We start from the raw sequence: 16,921 nt of genomic DNA on the forward strand, positions 1-16,921 counted from the left end.
CCAACTCCTCCTCGCGCTAATTCTATCCCAATTCTACTATCCGAATAGTTTTTATTGGTGCATATTTGTCAACAGTCGGATTAAGTTTGTTTATTTGTCCGTCGTGTTCTGTTACCGGACTTCGCTTCTCATATAGTGACTTTGTTGAAGTTTTGTTGTTTGTTTTTGTTGAGTTACATTTTTGTGCGCTCGTCGGCGGCCGATAGAAAAGGTAAGTCCTCTGCATAATTACGGCATAAAGTACGGGAATCCGTTTATTTTCTCACATTAAACTCTTAATTTATTCGTTGAGTAACGCGGAAGTAAAATTTGTTTGGAAGTTTAAAGTATTTTTTCTTTTGTGGGGAACTATTTAAAATTTTATGAAGATGATGAATTTGCATATTAAAAATGTGAATGGTCAATAGATATTCTGATTTTAATATGTGTACAATTAGCTGCCCCTGGGTGTATATTGTTATGTAAATGTGGTCTGGTGGATGCAGGGGCTAGGTGAGCTGCAGGTCGGCTCGGACCTCGCGTTAGACAAATCTTGCATAAATAATGACCATCGTCGAAGGATTGCATCGGCTGACCTTAGCATTGTGTTCGTTACGAGTCGGTAATAACACGAATTTATTATAGCCAAACGGATTTTTCGTACTTTTTGCTGTAACAGATTTTTTTTCTAAGATGTCACATTTTTTTTTAATATTTCTAAAGTTATGTTTTTTTGTCATCTTTTTTTATTACAATAATTTAGGTTTTATTAGGTACACATGGACCAGAGAAAATTTAATATTATTTAGGTACTAACGCCGTCTCAATATTAGGAGAGCCCTAAGCCCAGCAGTGGGACATTAACTACGATAATACTATGTACATAGAAACCTATTTATTTAATTAGTACGTCAAATTAAAAACTAAAACAACAAAATTTGACGTTACAAAAAAAATATTGTAGTGTTAAATTATAATTACACATACACTTCATTAGTAATGGAGGAAATTGATAGTAAAAAAATTACGTATTAATACGTTGACCTAGAACTTTCTGAAACTAGAACTATCGCGAATTTTATCTTATCGCTAAAAACAAATTATCTATGTGTGTCGCTAAACTATTGGTCTAGCACAATTTTTGCATACGGACAGACATTTTTTATCTTCAATTTAAATAACGACTAGTTTTTTTACCTTCTATTAAGTTATTTTTTTTCTAGGATATGATTGCAGTTCTGCTTACTCATGTACAGTAAGAGGTATTTTTTATAGGTACTTCATCGTCGTACGAAGAATGTATTTGTACTCCTATTAATTACATTTAATGAGTTACCTACTCCATAAGTGTAACATACATTGTACAATTATTATGTCTTGTATTTTAAACTAGCAAAATAACCATCGTTTCCTACTATTCAAACAAGCAAAATAGGTCAATGTTACATAGATAAACTGTTCAATTTATCTATGAGTAAAAGTATCAATGTCAACTTAATAGATAAATAGGCAAACTTTGCTAAAGTCATATATTTGGCAATACGAGTAATTTTTTACCACTGCAACTACCCAAAAAATAATTACAGTCGACTTAAACAACCCCGCAAAACATAATTTGACTTCTAAAAAAATCCAATCTCTTACCCAAATTACTCATACATTTAATAGCAACCCTTCAACTGCCATAATAGATCGCCATCTCCCAACGGTACCTCTAATAATTAAAAATAACTGCAAAATCGCCGTTGTCCATCTAAACCCTCTGTATGTTCCCACAAATTGTTGCAAGCCGAGCTTCGAACCCGCACCGAGCGAGCTGCAAGCCTGCAAACACCCCTTTGATCTCGACACCATTGTCCTTTCAAAATGGACCATAGATTAGGTGAGCAGGTTTTGAAAACGTCTCGCTATTGTCCGACGTTGAAATATTAATTAATTTGCAGTTTTGTTGCTGGGCTAGCTAAGAAAGAAAGTCGCATTTTGAACTTTTTGAAATGCAAAAGTTTTGCGTCTATGTGTGTAGGGTTTTCAGGTGACCGCTAAGAAAGTATGAGATAAGAATCTGTTAAAATTGTAAATTGTATTTACAAGGAATCTGATTGCGTTTTAATTACTGTTCCTAAGTCGATATCCAAAAATCTATCACAAGACTTCCTAATATAAGCCATAAAACATGAATAACTAATTAGACGATACATATAACACGCAATATCTCTCAACACACAAATGCAATTAATAAACATTGAGTCTAAAAAAATGGCGCATCATCTCATTTCTTAGATAACGGAGCGATAAATGTATCTAAGTTACCTACGCTGTACTCAGCCAATAATCTAGTCAGACAGACCATCGATTTAGTCTACCTAGGCATTCGTACACAAAATGCCAGACTAGGAAAAAAGTAAAAAAAAGCGGTGACAGACTCATTCCGTCCGCCGTCTCCTTTCTAATCGCGCCCCCACACGCACGCGCGGCTTTTTAATTGCATCCCCCACCCCCCTCCCCGGAAAAAAGGGCGAAGCACACGATGGATTAGCATAGAACCTCAGCGAGAGAACGCGGAGCGCACCCCTTCAGTTTTTGCGTGTCGGATCCCGCCATATTTTCGCGGTTGTATTTTTTCGGGGGGGCGGGGAGCGTGCCGTGCGTGCGCGCCGCCAGTCGGCTGCTGCCGGCGAGCGCGCGATGTGCATACCGACCGCGGCCTGCGACGCTGCACCCGAGGGACACACATGATCCGCTAACACATTCCTACTTATTACGTACTGTGACCAAAGTGTTGTGCTGTGAGGATTTATTACTATTATATTCATATTTATTCCGGTAAGTTTTTCTAGATTGCCTAGTTATCAATGTGACGTTAGGACTAGCAAAATTTGGCGATATCTGGGAGCAAGGTCGTGGCATACAGATAAATTTATTTGCACAAAAAAAATGTGTTAGACTTATACGGATAACCTCATTTCTGAACAACGCGCGCTCTTGTGTTACAATTTATGTTTCATTTCGCAAAATTTGTAATGTCTCATGTTCCTAATAAACGCTTTTATCTTTAAAATTGCGCCTTCGATTACTGAGAAGCTAAATTCTTTCGGCAACTTCAGAAAACCATTTTGTGTTAACAACATACTTTCAAAGTACCTATTTAATAATAATTGAGAGTTTTAAAGTGAATACTTTAATTAAAACTAGAAACAGTTTTGCCTATAAATAACTTAGAGATGACTGATTAAAAACGATAATTTGAAAGTGACGTGAATCTAAGTAATCGCTTAATTAGATTAGACTCGATATATTTTACAATATCGAAAGACCTCACATATAGTCGCACCCATATTTGTTCGTAAACTAATAATCCTTTTATAATTCAAACTTGAGATATCTAACTTAAAATAAGTAACGTATAAATACATTTTCATATCATATCATAAACTCTGAATCTTAACTTAAAATAAATATAAAGAACTTAACTATAGTTTTCTGAAAACACGAATAATACTCTTTACCAATCACCACATTTATTTATGCAGAGTTTGAACTTAAGATTTTTAAACAAACCTGAAAATAGAACTAAACATCATAGTTTCAGATAGGAAAAGAAGAACTAAAGAAGTGAATTTTATTGCTATTAACAATATTAATATTACACAACAAAGAACAAAATAAGGAAAAAAATACAAAGCTTAACAAAAGCTTACAAAAACATTAACTTAACAAAACAACATTCCGTTACTAAAAAAAACTGCATTTAACTACTTCACGCTTTCATTAAACAAGTCAGTACAAAATGCATTTTTTCCTTTATCAATCACTAAGTGCATACAACGTTATTTACCTATATAAAAGTGCATTCAACTTAGATGCATTTAAAAATAGTTCTAATGCAAGCTAAGTTGATAACGCGTTAGTCATTTTAGTTATTAATTTTATTATACCTATAGTTATAGACTCAATTTTCCGTAGAAGGATTAAATATATATCTCGGAGTATTAATATGTAAAATGCGACGGACGGACAGCGAAAGCCACGTGACTGAAACTGTCAACACTTTCTAGAGTTAAGCTACATTGAGCTGTGAATTTAAGTCTGAAAGTTAAATCGTTGTATTTTTGCATGTAAGTTAAAATAAAAATGTAAATTATAAATAAGTTTTCAATATACTTAAAATTAGACACAATAAAAAAAACTTCAGAGTAAATACATATCGAAGTCATTATTGTTGACGGCCTATAACTTGTGTAAATTATAAATCAATGCTAATAATAATGTAGAATATGATTTCGCTTCGAATACCTGTTATACCGCGGGAACCTCCAGTTTACTGAAATTCTTAACTATCACCTATTTCTTATAAATAACTTTATTCATATGATAGTCATTTATTTTCTAAGACATTACATTAATATCTTCATGATGCTATCTTTCTAACTCAAAGCATAGGCCTGTTCTCACACTGAGAAGAAATGCGCATTAATCGCCACGCTTACTGTAGGCGGATTGGCCTTTTCAAACTTCATATATCCAGGTTTTCTTGCAATATTTTAAGTCAGTTAAAATAAAATACTTAAATAACTATATTTATGATAAATCAGACCAAATTCTTTTTGTTTTTACTTTGTCATAAACTCTAGTATTTATATTAACTTAAACTAGATAGTCTACAGGATTCTGTTGTAAAATATCTACATATTTAGTGACCTATTTGCGCAACCGATCGGACTCATAATTTTGCACGTGCGTCTACCTGGCAGCTAGATAAAAATAGGACTGCTTAAATTATCTCGTAATATTCAGGATTTTTAACGGTGATTGGAGATTTTTTAAACGTAACAACAGGCTCTCTTATATCATAATTTAGGGACCTGTTAAAAATGTCTCCCATTTAATGAAATTACACAGTACATAAAATTATTAATTAACATTTTAATAAAACTACTTCTAACAATATAAATGTAGAAAGGATATTCTACATACACAATAATGTACAAAACGCCTAAATCTTTGCAAAACTTCAATCTTTTTCAAAACACGATGACAATTTTATTCAAATGCCAAATGGAGACTCCATCTCTCCAACTCCATCCACTCCACTCCTTAATAAAATTAACAAGAAGAATCCTAGGCGATATCGGGAATCAAGAAGTATGTTCAAAAACATACACAATATTAATACACATTACTATAATTAACATATTTGCAGATTACAATTGTCAAAACGTTACACCAAATACATTAAAAATTAAATAAAATTGGTTACATTTTCGCGTCGGTAAGATTTCAACTTTCCTAGGTTTAGCTTTAGTTTAATTAATAGTTAATTGTAAGCCGCCTTTAATAATAGTCTTTCTCTTTTATCACTAACTGAAAAGCGTATTCTAATAGAAAAATTATGAATATTCTTAATATTATTAAAGCAAGGAAAAAATATAAACTATGGATATTTTTTCTACTAATAAAACGGTCTTGTGGATTTAATTGAACACATTACATTACGCTTTAAACAATGTTTAAAAAAGTCTTAAGCGTTTTTTACTTACTCAGTTACACAGTAAATTAGGTTTTTGGTTAATTAAACAATCAAGAAAGATGTAACGGAATAATTTCACATAATAATTAAAATTAAAGACAAGACAAAACAATAACAGAGATAGTGATAAAATAATAACTACGTAGAAGCGTCCTCAAGGTTTTGTTCCTTATTCTTATCCTGTTTTCGCAGGATCTAAGTACAAAATGTAAGAAACGAAGTAAACAGTCCTAACCTTGTCCTTCTATAGGTCAATAGCGTTTCGTCCTGCCTAGATTATACCGAGTTACTAGGAAAATAGACTCAAATAGTATGTAAATAAAGATAATTTTAGTATACCTACGTGTAATTAGCGGTTTGTTCTAGGAAAATTGTAAATACTAGTGCTATTACATTTATTAATACTTTATTTTTTGGCTGTTAACGTTGTTTTGTAAGGTAGGCTTGGCAATCTTATTAATTGTGTTGCTTAAACGTTTAAATAAAATGTATCATTCTTAAAGTGAGTTGTAACATTTCACTATAATTTTTACCGATTACCGAACCATTCTTACTTGTCAAATGGCTGATTTGACCAACGGACGGCGAATAGGTACATATACATGTTATGGTTTATTTATTGTTCTAGTTAAATGGTGCTACCCGCCCTTAGTGATCCAACTCAGTAAATAACTGATTATAAGTTTTACCTATGTATAAAACAGATCACGCCATGTCTACATGCAATATTCAATTCAATTATTTAGAAGCGCAACTACATACTTGGAGTCCAATATTTGAGTTTTACTTCAAGTATATTAAAAAAACTACTGGTTTATAGTAGCGCTATGATCTAGAACTTTTAACAAATCGCTCGTTTTGATATATGGAAACTTTCTTGTTAAATATAAGATATGTCACTTGCAAGTCAAAGTCCCTCGGATACCAATGCGTCTTCCTCGAGACTTCACCTTACTTTTAACTAAAATTTGAAATATTTTGTAACTATATTTATCTGTAATAGCGTATCCTGTAGTTATTTATCTTGTCTTAAATTATAAATGCGAAAATAACTATTTGTTTGTCCGGCTTTTACGAAAAACTACTGAGCCGATTTAGAAGGTTTCTTGTTAAGAAATGACATAGGCTATTTTATATCTGTCTGAGGGAAGTAGATCCCTACATTTCTACTAGTACGAGAAAGTGCATATACTATCAGATTTTCAGGTCTACTTTGGAAAATTTCTAGAACATTACAAAGAATGTTATTCCTCTTTTTGGCCTTATGGCCTATATAGATTGCCTATTTTCCTGTTTGAAACAATACTCAAAATTCAGTCATTGCTTATTTAAATTCTTAATTAAGAGGTAATATTAAAATTATTTTGTGGTCTGGCCGAAGGTATGTTCACTAAATTAAAGGTAGGTACTAGGTATACTATAGTCCCAAAATAATCTTTCTAGCAAGGTAAACAAGGCCAGTCAAAATCAAATTCTAAAAATAAGTATTTTGCGGTCTAGAGGTATATTGCAGACTGAAACCATATATTTGGGCTTATAATACCTATTATAAAATAAATAATTTGCATGTTGTAGAGTCAAAACTAATTGGATATAGCGCGAATTAAATTTTTCACTACTTCAATGAAAAAAATCGATAAAGTTAACTATTATTATCAGTGTGACACGTGTATCCTAAACGTCCCATAGACTAGACCATGGAACGCAAAGGGTTCGCTACAAAATACCGCCAATTTATTATTGTATATTTTAAACTTTAAGAATCATGACATGTGTAGAGAATAAAAAATATCCTATCGATAAAATAGATATATAGTTGTATTATTTAATTAAAATATTAGAATTTTAAAGATTTAAATTATCGTGACCGCCATATTCGTTCTGAATTTGGAACGTTTTTGTTTTAATGTTGTGTGATTTAAGCATTGTCATGTCTTTATTCAGCCTGTTTATTTTTTTGGTAGATTAATTTTAAAAATATTATGATTAGTTCAATAGTGAATTAAGATTCTTAAAGACTGATATCTAATAAAATTATAGTGTCCTATGATTTTCGTCTCGTTTCGATAATATTTACATTGGAACGGAGTTAGTTTTGCCAACTTCTGTCAGTAACACGAGCCAGGTTTAATATAGCGGTTCTACTCAACTACTATTGGTTTTTATTATAAATAACTATTCGTTTCCTACGGGTAAGGAACGAAAAAATTGAAGTAAATAGAACAAGGTAAACAAAATAACAAATTACCAGTCAATAAAAAAGTCTGTCTATTTTAAAAATGAACGCTATAAATTGTTAAATTTTTATCACAATTTCAACAGCATAATGTGTAAAATTCTACATACTATATAGTTCATAGATTTCAGAGTACCCCCTCCCTTTTAACCCCCCACCGCGGCAGTTAGTTGATCTAGATTGAAGCCACAGGTAGCCGTTCAGATATAAATCCTACCTAACTACGCACTGACAGGTTACCGGCCGTTCAAGGGTTAATAATATTGCCATGGAGAACAAAATGACTAACGGAGGTGCCATAACGAAAAACCGTCTAAGAAAGTAGCGCTAAAATTGAAGGTGAGCGTGGGGCGTTACTGTCTTCGCCCTGAAACACGTCTCGTTATTTCGTTTTTGTCATGGTCACTATACAAAGACCTAGAAGAAGGCGCCTGACCTATCTACGTAATGGGATGTCCGCTCATCTTTCCTTACTTCATGAATATTGCCACCATTGGGGGGTTGGTTTTGTCACCTACTCGCGCCGCTGGCTTGTAATAAAGGTTTTGGAGTCAAATCGTGTAAAACGAGCAAGGTAGAGAATATCTCTGTCATCTTGAAGTCATTTACTGGGAGTATGTCAAAGTATTAACTGTCTTTCCAAATGTTATTAGTCAATCAAGTCGTAAAAAAAGTTATTTAGAGAGAAAATGTCTACTGAGAAATCGGGATAGAAAATAGCTATAAGTAGCGATAATAAAATCTACCCTGCTTTAAATTTTTTTTACAAAGACTTAATCAATTAGAAGTAGACTTAATCAATTGTCCAATCACATTTTAAATACGTCGTTTTCTACAAAAAAAAAACTAACACAAAATCACATTTCTAAAATTCTAACCAATCAAAATCCAGGCCTTACCCGCCGCCGCTTAACCTAGTATAGCACATCTAACTTACGTACATATATACATAAATATATTACATAAAGGAAACAGTCGCTTGGTATATTTTTTTATCTTTTGGTGAGCGTTGAACCTAGATAAGGCGAGCGTACAGCTCTGCCTAGATAGCCTATGTTAACACACTTTATTTTTTATAGTATCACCTCAATTGATTTGGATTTTTTTAAAAAGGGGCATCGTTAGATACCCAGATACATTGTACCTGCGTATGTAAAATCAAAATATTTGGAAAAAATACTAACCAGCTCATGTTATATTTGTTCAGAAGTTTTTTTGACGATAAAATAGTGAGGAGAAGAAAAAAGGCATTTCAATTGAGAACCTCTACCTTTGTGGGAAGTAGGTTAAAAAGGTAGATATTATCTAAAAACACGAATTTTATGTCCAGTTACAGGAAATATTTAGAGTACTGTGCAAAAAACGTAACCCAACCTTTATAAAATGTAAACTAAACAGGAGCATCCCTATTTTCTTTGAACAGTCCGATAAGCAAAGAAAACATCGTATATTTTTCTTAGCCTACCATATCAATGTAGTACAATTATCCGCCATTCTTGTTGCATTACATACAGATTCTTATCTACCATTTAAATATTTTTATCACGTGCTTAAATATTATAACAGCAAGAACAAGAAACTAAACCCAAATTAAAAAGATCTGAAAAACCGCATGCTCTAGGTATAACCTAATACTAAAAATAATATTCCAAAATGAAGATAATTAGTTCAAATGTCAATCAAACTCAAAAAAAACGTGACCAATTTGAATGCCAAAGCCTCCAAAAATATATATCAGTGTTACGAAATTAAGACCCAAAAACCGTCTTTATCTTAGCCTGGACAGTTAAACACACATTTAAGAGTAATTTGAATTCAATCAGTTTATAAAAAGTCCGTTGATTTAGACGCTCGAATCCAGTAATAACGAGCATATAGTTAAGACTTAAGCAAATAGCGTAATATAGTTATATTTTGACGGCTTACCGTTATAGTTTGGCTAAATAAAATTCATACTTATAATTCACCTCGCGTTTAAGTAACAGCCGTGGGATTCGATCGATCTTAAGGTTAGGCCAGGCTAGTTCATGGATAGGGACCATCTTATCATGACGAGTTCCTCCGTGTTCAGGAAGGCACTTAAAATTGCTGAGTTCCGGCCCTCATTTTAACATCTTTGGCTGTAGTCAGAAAGACTGGCAACCTATCTTACCAATAGGTATCACGTTACCCGAGTAACTGAGTTTAGGAGACCAGATACAACTAGAGATTGAATTTTTAGTACTCAGCGGTTATACTGGAAGCCGACTCCAAACATAGTTAGAAAAAGCTAGGCATATAATGACTTATTTCACTTTCAAAGTTCTACAAAAAGTAATCAAACTTCCTAAAAAATAATGTGAATAAACAAAACATTGCTGTAGGTAACACAGTAGTATCGTGTTTTGAAATAAATACATACATATTAGACCACCCCGCGGCTTCTCTTGTTACGGTAATTCTTAGATTCCGAGTTATTATCTATAAAACGGACGAACAGACCGGAATTGTGTGTGTAAACAGTTTTTTAGCAGTAATTGTTGCTTGAACCTTTATTGTTTGTGATAAAAATGCGTTTTTGCATCTATCTTGAGCTAGGAGTCATGTTCTAATGTTATCAACATGTTTTTGTTTCATAGAATTGTCCCACACTGAGAGTTAAAATGATATTTCAAGTTATTTATGTCTTGAACAGGGGTGTAGTAGTTACTAGTCATTGTTCGAAAACTACACAGTAGCAGGTTTGATTCCTGAATTATGTCAATTAAAAGTTCTCGAGCATTTTTAAGCTATGTTTTTTTGACCAATTAATAGTATTTAATACCTACTTAATACTTGAAGCTACAAAAATAACTGTAGGTACTGTTGGTCAATATTGAAGTCAAATGCAAAGCTAGATACCTAGAAAAGCTAGTGCCTGTCCATTTAGTACAAGCAATAGTACTAGACAGCGATGGCTATTGAGTACTAGACACTAGAACTATCTTACTAAGAAAAATGTTTACTGCATGTCAATTATTATTTATAATCATTTACCAAATAGCTGGCAAGAGTTACCGCTCACAAGATTTAAAAAAAAACTTTTCAATTTATTAATACAAAAATGTTATTACGCCATTAAGGATTATTTAGATGACAAGACAATAGATTCTTTTGACAAGACCTAGATTAAGACATTTATAACGCTTATTTTGACATTTGCACGCCATGTTATGGCAGGATATGCTGAAACAAATTTATTGTAACACCTTATGTACCATATTCTAGCAAATAAATATTTGAATTTGAATTTGAATTTACTTGTACTAGCTATTCCTTGCGTGTTCACCCACTTTCTGGGAGAACCACTTCCCGCACTCGGATAGAAAGTAGCCCAAGTCCTTTCTCAGGCCATAAACTATGTAGGTATATGTGTGTCAAATATCTTTTAAATCGGTTGAGTAGTTTTGTCGCGAAACCGCGACAGACAAAATAACTTTCGTATTTATAATATTAGCAAGGATTTTTCAAGGAAACTTAACATCCAGTATGAATAGGTAACTATTCTACCATACATAGACAAATTCATACACTTATACCTCTTTATAACTTTAATGCGGATAAAAGTAGAGCTGAATCATTTGCCTAGGCTTTTCCCAACTATTTTGAAAAAAAATTACCGGCACCACGACACTTTTCGATATCGCATAATATGAAAAAATATACTATACCCTATCCAATACGTATCATATATCTATCCGTTGAATTGCAACTAGAGATTGAATTTTGACATCCATCTAAATGTGAAATTTAGTTCGAGATAGGTTATAGAAATCCTTACTACTTAAATCCTTCATGACCTTACAATACAATAAGCGTATAAACAATAATTCAACTCTATTATGTATATGTATAATTGTGTGTTTATTCACTGCGGTTAGTTTTTTCGTATCCTGTGTGACGATTCGAGTCTAGCCGTCTGATAAACTGTACTAGCGAGCACAAAAGTGTCTACTCCATTTTGCATACTGAATGACGTTTGAAATGAGTGCAGATGTACTCGGAACCATAAGATAACAAATAAATAATAATTACAGCTTCACGTAATAGAAATTAAGTTGATAAAGTTAAGGTAATTTTAATATACAGAATAAGTATCAGGGCTTTTCCCAGCTGAAGTTTTCTGTTATCACAATTTCCGAGAATCCTATAATTTTATATAAAATTTCAAGCCAGAGTAAAATCCAGGTTACCATATAAGTCTAACACTTTTGTTCGCGACTATACGGTAACATTAATCAAGGAAAACAGGCAAACCTATTTGGGAACTATCTGGACCTAATATTAATTATTATAGTTTTGAAATAATAGTTAATTAACAGATTGACGTCATCTGTTGCTGTGCTTAAGTTACTATTAACTACGCAGTTAGTGCAGTTACGGTTAAAATTAGAGATGCATCGTTTTCGTAAACATTGTCCAGTGTAGTATTAATCATGTACCTGTGTTACTACTATATTTATAAGCTGTCTACAGTTCTAAGTTGTTTATATTGTTTACTTTGTAGGTATGATAATAGTTAGAAGTTATCCTCATAGTTTTCTGTCACCCCTATATATTTCAATAGCTTTTTTGTAACAACTTAAAATGTACCACTAAAGTCTGTTTTTACAATCGTTAGATATCTTCTATCTGATGAATAAGTTTGACGTTTTAACAGCTTTTGTAGAGATAATATGTCAAACCGCCATATTTAATCCTCATAATATATTGTATTATGATATTATTATTAAATGAAGATTGAAAAATCCGCCCTAAAACTACGTATAAATATAATAAATTCTATCCAAACAAAAGCACAAAACATCAAAACAATTGAAAAGAAACGTGTCAATCTAACCGAATTTCTCAGTAACCGTATTAGTTAATTTTAACGAGAATATTGCGCAAACCACGGTTAAGGAATTTAACTGCATATTGTTTTAAGAACTGCACTATCAAGTCAGCGATTTGATTGAGTGCATCTCCCTTTGTTAAATATATCTTTTTGTCAGCATTAAATAGTTTCCCAGCATTGTAGAAAGTTCTAAAAAGTCCTTATAGTACATACTGCAGATCTTTTAGTCGGCCGATAGTTAATTTATACTCATAAATCAGTATGAAGATGAACGGTAGTACGCACATTAGAAAGATCAGGTATTTAGCCAGTAGTAGTTAGTAGTTTAGACTAACTGAAAACTTAATTGGAATCATGATTTTTCTTTTAATACAAAATTGCCAACTAACTATAATAAGTATTATAAATGCGAAAATAAGTACATGTGTGTACCTACCGTACTTTCACGCCAAAACTCATCATCATCTCTCGAGCGTTATCCCAACTATATGTATGTTGGGGTTGGCTTCCAGTCTACCTGGATGCTACTTTTAAACCAAATTAAATGTTATGTACACAGTCTTGAGCTTGAGAAAAGACATAAGCTACTTTTTATCCGTGTGAGAGAAGTAGGTCCCTCGGATGCAGAGGGAACCTTGGGGCACTGTTTTAGAAGAAGCCTGCACAGTGGGCTTATAAATACTCCGACGCTAAAAAAAAAACAAAGTCTAACCTTTCAACCAACCTTCAAAGGAAGTGATTTCACCTATGAGATTGTTGAAAAATAATTCATGTCAATAAATGCGCGCGCATCCTGATGGACAAGACAAACAACACATATTTAGGCGTCAGTTACAAGTAAACATGGTTTGTAATTAATTATTTTGACGTTACTTTTAATTGGTGGGGAATAAACTTGTTAGCAACTCTAAAAATATAAATACACTAATATTACAATGTAAAAGTATACGACTTATAACAGATCTTGTCACATAACTGTACCCCTCTGAAGCTAACTACTAACGACTGTGCAATACTCAAAATGTATGAACAAAACACTATCGCGCATGCCCGCCGAATGACATGGCTGACTTCAGAACGATAAAGACATTTGACAAAAGTTTAGTGTTTAGTACTTTTCTTACATTTTAACTATCATGACGTCTCTAGTACATACCATAGGAGGGATCATAAATCTATTTTTCTGCGATATATCTAAATTAAAAATATCTATTTTAGATATTAAGTAATTGATATTTTTAAAAGGGGCATCCCCGATCCGAGATAAGTTAGTATGTATTGCCGTATCATTTACCTAGGTAAAGATTAATTTTATTAAATGCACTTGTATGCATACGGAACTTTATTACATTTATTAAAAAACCATCTTGCTATTACCCACGGTTCCACCCACTTTTCGAAGGAACTGCTTGCACCCGGATAAAACAGCCTTTGTCCTTTCTAAGAGTCTATAGACTATCTGTGTACCAAATAATACTTGGTTCAGTGTTTATAGGGTGAACACGTGACGATGGATAGACAAACAGAGTTACCTAGGTCTTTTCGCATTTATAATATTTTGGATTATCATTCAGAAACAAAACAAATCAATCAATGACACTCCAATATATTTTTTTTTTAAACAAAAGAATGTATCAATTTATCGATAAAAATAAAACTAATATCAAATCCAAGACCCAAAACTTAGTAATTATATAAAAACCGCTGATTATATTTGAAAAATATATTAAAAATCTAGCTTATATGATGTTTGACACGTAATCTGAAATTATTTGGCACACGTTATCAACATATATCAAATTCGCAATCTCCTGCAACGATAACTAGCCCAGCCCTAGGTTAGTGATGTGACGTCCATTATTTTTGTCGATATAATCGTACTTTGAACTGTGACAAGTATTGTGAATATTTATTTTGGATTCTTTTATCAGGCCTTACATAAGAACTTAATATACTCGTGATAAAATGTTATGTCATCACGATTCTTATCTTACCTACACGATTTTCAATAGCTTTCATTGCTAAAAGCTGGCACTTTTACAAAACAGTTTACACTTTATTTACGTATAAAATCTTAGGGAATATTTTTATAAATCCATTTTTCATTTAGAGAATTTGTTTTCCACATTCTTAGCTTACTCACTATTCTCACAAATATATTAAATCAACATATACATCATTAAATATATTATCAAAATATCGATAAATCGACAGTGTCCCAGCCCTAAAACGTGATGCAGTCCTTATCAGAAACCTAACGTTTTTAATACCGTGCATAAATATTTGTGTATTAACATAGGCTAGTTTTTATAACGAACTTTTAGACTAAGATTAAAAATTGTAGTAGTAGCAGACATATTGAAACTTAAAAAACATTTTAATAAAAAAAAACACGTGACACCCTAGGGTGCGCAAACGCAGTTGTCCTAATCGTCCACCGTGATTGGTGATTAGCCATATCAAATAGATGAAATACTCTGTTGTAATATTTGAAAAGATAAGAAAATCACCTATCACCGATTTCGATACTAATTATGTAACACCTGCAATAAAAATGGCGGATGAATATAAAAGAGTAAAAATAGTGAGATATGTCATCATCGGCCTTTTAATCGTCTCACTGCTGGGCACAGGTCTCCTCTCACACGGAGAAGGATTGAGCGATAATCACCACGCTTGCTCAATGCGGATTGATGATTTCAGACTTCATAGTCCAGGTTTCCTCGAGATGTTTTGCTTCACCTTGAATCATTTATGAATGTCCAAGATGTTCTTTAATAAGGACGTATAAAGTTAGATACGAAGCATTGGTAATTACCTGACCTGGAATCGAACTCATACTTGAAAGGTAAGTTCTTTACCAACCAGGCCACTACGACTTGATACATATAGTTATGTTTTATATTGCATTTAGAAACAGTTGTTTCAGTATGTCCACTCCATTAGAAGAATGTAAGATAAGATAAACAAGACAAATATGCAATCGTAATCTTATTTGATATTTTTATTACCTTTTGGTACAAATCTAGTGCGTTGTGGTGAGTCCTAACGTCCTGGGTGAGCGATCTCGATGCGAACGCGAAGCGACGATTTTCCATGAAATGGCCAAAGTGACGTACCGCGGTATAGCATAGCATCGCGCTTTGCCCATGCAGGACGCACCCTTACAGCCAGTTTCTTCATCAAAAATTAAAGCCACAGTAAAAGTCAAAGTTATGTCTAAAGTAAAAGTAACGGTCAAATTCAATTTTTCTATTAGTTTTGCTGTCACTTTAGCCTTGAAAAAACGAATTTGACCGTTACTTTTACTTTAGACATTACTTTAACTTTAACTTTTGATGAAGAAACTGGCCGTTAGACTGTTACATACATATTATGTGTTAATTCTGTTAATCGATTACATATTATCAATATGTATCGCGTCAATTAAATTTTCATTTCTGAAGTTAGCCATTTGTCGCCTCGTGCTTGCGTATATTTGGTACGTCTATGGGCAAACGGCTAAAAAAGTATTTTGATACAACTTGGCAGTGCCCTAGCGTATAGATCAGAATTATATGTAGGCTTCAGGAAAGAAGTGAACCTGCTGGCAAAAATAGTACGGTCATAAAGCGATTGTGTCACTAATTAGGTAGCACTTTAAATACATTTTCGTAAACATGTAGGTAAAAACCTCCTCTTTGGGAAGTCGGTTATAAAATCTAATTTTACCGCGTACGTGGTCAACGACACACATTCTTGGTTTCTTTGTATTTTATCGTGGAAATAATAAATGCTGTAATATTTTTATAATAGTACTATTATTATATAAACCAGAGATAAGAGGTTCACTCTTCCTTATGCTGTTTTCTAAGAGGTTTTTGACCTTAGGGTCGGGAGGACTACGCTCGCATAAAAATAGGGATGTGATACAATACTGAGCACATTACATTATATTTTTGAGTAGTAGTGAGTAGTTATTTTTTCTTTTGTTCCTTTTTTAATTAGTGAAAAATATCTGGGTTTATTTTTTAAAGATCCCATAGTATTTTCTATGTAAGTACCTAAACAATACAAAAAAGTTTCGTTCAAAACTCGCCATACCTCCGTGGTGTTTAATTGACAAAAAAATGCGGATGATAAAAAAGATTTTTATCAATTTAAAAACACAGCTCAAATAAGCACTAAAATATAAGACGTACTATTAAGCAAAACCAATATAAAGAACTAGTATATACCTCCTAATGTTTATCTGGTGACCCCGAACTAAGAAGTATGAAAAAAACATTATACCAATGAATAAGTCTTTGTTTTAATAGATAAAGACGCAGTATGTTCTGTATAT

The 16,921-nt window shown here is 32.8% G+C and overlaps 1 protein-coding gene across 3 annotated transcripts in view; it reads left to right on the top strand.

Moving 5' to 3' along the window:
• The first annotated feature begins 2,644 nt into the window (after nucleotides 1-2,644).
• LOC124637411 (broad-complex core protein isoforms 1/2/3/4/5) overlaps nucleotides 2,645-16,921 on the top strand; it is a 46,549-nt gene continuing 32,272 nt past the window's right edge. For all 3 annotated transcript variants that reach the window (XR_006985238.1, XM_047173847.1, XM_047173846.1), the window contains exon 1: nucleotides 2,645-2,802. The gene's annotated coding sequence lies outside the window, so the exon portion shown is untranslated. The remainder of the gene's footprint in view (nucleotides 2,803-16,921) is intronic.

The sequence above is a fragment of the Helicoverpa zea genome, chromosome 16 (assembly GCF_022581195.2).
Source record: "Helicoverpa zea isolate HzStark_Cry1AcR chromosome 16, ilHelZeax1.1, whole genome shotgun sequence".
Taxonomy (NCBI): domain Eukaryota; kingdom Metazoa; phylum Arthropoda; class Insecta; order Lepidoptera; family Noctuidae; genus Helicoverpa; species Helicoverpa zea.